We start from the raw sequence: 4,237 nt of genomic DNA, 5'->3' as shown, positions 1-4,237 counted from the left end.
TCTCCACATCTTTCTCTCCTGGAGTAAAATACAGATTATGATGCTTGAATATCAAGTGCTATGAAGTTGTTATTGATCATACATTGCTTTGAAGATTAAAAGTGCTTTGTTTTTTGTTTATCATTTTACTTCTGAAATAAGAATTGTCAAGTACAGTAGCTTTAAACATATCAGCAAAGTTGCCCAGAGTTCTCTTTGGCCTATATAGCCTCCCTTTCTTAATCTTCTTTCTCTATAGGGTGAATTGTGTTAGAGGGAAAATTGAAGCTTCGAATGCTCTGTCTCTCTTCTGTCTTTGTCTCCTTGTATTAGTTCCCTTCTTTGATCTTGAATGGAAGAATAGCAAATTATCTTTGTCTTATAGGAAAAATACAAGATTTCTTAAGAGATCCCTTAGTTCATCATGTTACCTTGCCTGTTAAAATCAAATTCATTTTGATAGACAATTCAGTATTAATGACACCCTACTGCCCAGGCATTTAAGGCTGTATCATTAGTGGCTGAAATGGAAGGCAAATTAAAATATAACCATTTGGTTTTGCTTCCAGTATGGCCGTTCCCTTCCTATATAAGGACAAATATAATTTTTACGTTTTAAAGAAATAAAAGTCAGCCTGCAGGCATCTTTTAGTTTCCCCTCTTCCATCATTTTTAAATGGTCCTCACTGAGTTCTGGGGAAGTCTTTTCTATTAGGGAAGTAAACTCTTATTTCAATTCTGTCTGCTTAGCTACCCACAAGAGAGGAATAGGAGTGCTCGTATTGGGGGTCTTCTTTAGGAGTCATGGAAAATGTGACACCTTGCCTTGCTATGAGGTTGTAGGGGTTTTTTTATCTTTACCTTAATAGTATTTTTACACCTGTGAGGGAGAGGGGAGAATTACTGGAGTTGCACAAGATTTCTCTCCCATAACTTTTAAACATCCAAGCTTCCCACCTCAGTCAAGCGGGAGCTGCTGATGTTCAGAATATCTGAAAAGGTGGCCTAAAGTATCTGACAGGATAAATAAACACGTTTCCGAATAAGTAGTCTCTAAACTAAGGTCTTAAAAGAGGAAATACAGACATAAGGTTAGTGGATATAACCATATGTAAGGCATTGCTGTACGATGCACTGAAATGTCTACTGTCATTTAACACACTAATCTGTTAATGATATATTTACTAGCAGATTTCTTTTTAAAACAAGTTCTAATCATGGACATCTCTTTTTATCTTGCTATCATAATAGTTTGCTGCTTGATAATGTTTAGGATTGTGTTTTCAACATACCTCCAAAAATGGGTTGGTAATAATCGCAGATGTACTGAAAACCATCAGGCAGAACCACCTGCAAATCCTGTGGACAGAAGTGTTAATGTCTGGGTAAATAGCATTTCTTCTGATTGTCCAGTTAATATCCTTGTAAGGTGGAGATTGAAATTAAGTTCTGTAATGTTGTGGTAAAAGAGTGTGCTTTGCAACTTTGTAAATACCAAATTTAATCTGGGAACACTTCTGGTTCTGAATAAAACAAGCAGCTGAGGAGGTTTCTTACCTACAAACTAAGTCTGGATTAACAAAAAAAAGATTGTCTTAGCCTTTTTTTACAAAAAAGGGCTTTTTTGCCCATCCCTCTAAAATATCTCTGCATACCTCCTCACTGCATGGTCTGTAGAAACATTAAATATTGTAACTAAGGCAGCTGAACTATTTTTTTAATTTTCTAGTGTACTCTCTCTAATCTACGCAAGTTGTGCTCGCCACTAGTCATGGAAATTTCAACTGACTGTTGTGACCCTACATCATTTATTATAGTGTCCCAGGTATGCAAAGAGTTGTTTGGTTGAACTGCGTTTAATTTTCAGGAAACACTGTACTGTTTCTGCATCAGAACATGATTTTGATGGATTGGAATTGTCAGACTAAGACTGAAATATAAAAGATTACCAAATATAAAAGATTACCAAAAGAAAAAAGATTCCAAACTAAAAACAATTTCCTCATTGGGTACCATACACATCTGTGAGAGAAACAGAGTTTTGATTATTGTTGCATGTGGTTAAATCAGATGGATAATGAAAGCAGGGCTTGTGTGTACAGATGCTGCTGGAAGCCCTTAATGAGAGGAAGATGCCAACAAATACAGAGGGACTTGGAGGGTGGAAGCAGCTGTACTGTGAAGGAATCCTAAATGAATTTGAGAGCTGATTAAGAAAGAATTGGAGATCAGAGAAGGACAGGGTGAACAGGGAGAATTTTTCTAAGTCAAGCAGGGATTCAGGGGAGGAGGTCTCATGAAGTTTTGGCTTACCAGAACGAACAGCAGCCTTATTAAACAGAAGAGATTAGAAGCTATTGAAAATAAAAATCCATTTCATCTGTTAGATTTTTATAAAACAATATCCAGTCTTTACACAATACTTGTAAAAATGTTAGAAAGACTTAACCTTTAGATAATTAAACTTCCTAACATTCCCCTGCTGGTGATAAGCTGTATTATTCCCATTTTGTGGTTGGGGCAAGTAGGGTGATGATTGGTAAGAGAATAGATTTGATCAAGTTTAGCGCGCTTGTATCTTCTGTTCACTTTGTGAAGGTCTGTGCATTCCCGTGAGACGGGAACAATATCCTAAATCTGTTGCGGAGCTGGGAGTTAAGAGGTCTCTTGAGCATCCATCATGTCTTATGATGGTAAAAGTAACTGCTGTAATGGCAAGATGTCACCTTGCTTGATAGCTAAACATCTTGGCAAGCTTGATGGTAGCAAGCTAAGGTGGGGCAGGAGCTGATTTAGACTCTGTTTTAAGAAAATAAATCTAAAATTCTCCAAGGGTAGAGGAAGCCTTCTAGTATCTCTCTCTCTCCTAAAACCCTTTCTAAATAAATGCGGGATGTTAAATTAATGGTATATAAGGTTGCATTACAGTTGTACAGTCATCCACCTAAATTAGGAGAGCTAGGCAATACTTAGGCATAAAATGGTGTTTTGCCCATGATGTTATCAGTAAGAAAATTCATACTATTGCAAAGATGCAAATGATGGCTTAATTATATGCTCTTACTAGCATAAGATGCTTTTAGATCTTTCCCTCAGACTCATGTACTGTGCTAATTAACAGTAATCCAACTGGAGGATCCCAGAGCAACGCTTCTGCATATTTTTTTCAGCTTATGCTGGAGCTCTTATGTTCTTTTCTTAAATAATTAATAATCATTACTGCCTGCTGTGCTGTGGGTATGTGCTAGTGATCTCGGATCCCAGCATATTTGCACCATTCCTGTTCCTGTCAGCAGCTTGGTTTTGCTCTTTGCGTAGGCTTTCATGTTAAGACCTTCATTAACTGGCAGTGGGGTACGGATTTCAGTGGCACTGGGCTTTGATGTCATTAAGTAGCAAGCTGCTAAAGGAAGTGCCACCTATTTCATTACTGTGACTATTTTTATGCTATTAAGTTAAATACCGAGTAGAAAACAGATGCATTTTACTAAATAACACTTAGTACACAAAGCGTTTTTATCTTTAGGAATTTCATGCTTACCTTGCTGACCCCACCAATGCATATGATAGGTAAGCAGCGTTGCTGTTAAGCCTGGTGGGAAACCAAAATACAGATTAGTGATGGAGCAGGGGTGATGAACCTTTGATGGCTTCTGCCTTCTTTTGGTTTTTTTAAATTAATTTCTCGCTGTGTTTGCTGTGGTTTTAATCTGCTCCCATCTGTCTAGGGGAAGGGTTACTTTATTTTTGAGTGCTTGAATGACCAAGTGGATATTCATTCTAGTTGGAGGTTCTCAGAAGATGGCATTTTCTGTATTTACTGAATTAGGTTGGATTAAGCTGTACTGAATTTTGCATTAACTTTCTTAGCATGGTATTACTGGAAAGCGGCCACGTAACCTGTTTTAACGTTCATGTGATTTATCTAATATGGCACTGCTGGAGAAGTGCTCCTGAGCCTTGCCCCGCCGAGCAGGACAGCCAGAGGGAAGGCATGAGCTCACGGAGGCGCTCGGCACCGCGTCATTTCAGAGCCCGATTCAAAGGATGTTTCTTAAGGTAAGCATATGGCTAATACCAGGAACGAGACTTCGCGCCCCCTCTGCTGCCAGCGTCTTGTATGTCGCCTATCCCGATGGAGCAGCTCTATCGCCGAGGGGGGATCCGCAGCCCGTAGCGATAGCCGGGGCGGTAAGCCGGCGAGTGCCGGCGGTTTGCTGCTCTGCCGGGGCGCTGGCCGCCCTCCCCGGGGAGCCGT

Source organism: Pygoscelis adeliae, unplaced genomic scaffold, assembly GCF_000699105.1.
Source record: "Pygoscelis adeliae isolate BGI_AS28 unplaced genomic scaffold, ASM69910v1 Scaffold36, whole genome shotgun sequence".
NCBI classification, from domain to species: Eukaryota; Metazoa; Chordata; class Aves; order Sphenisciformes; family Spheniscidae; genus Pygoscelis; species Pygoscelis adeliae.
This window is presented reverse-complemented; position numbering follows the sequence as displayed.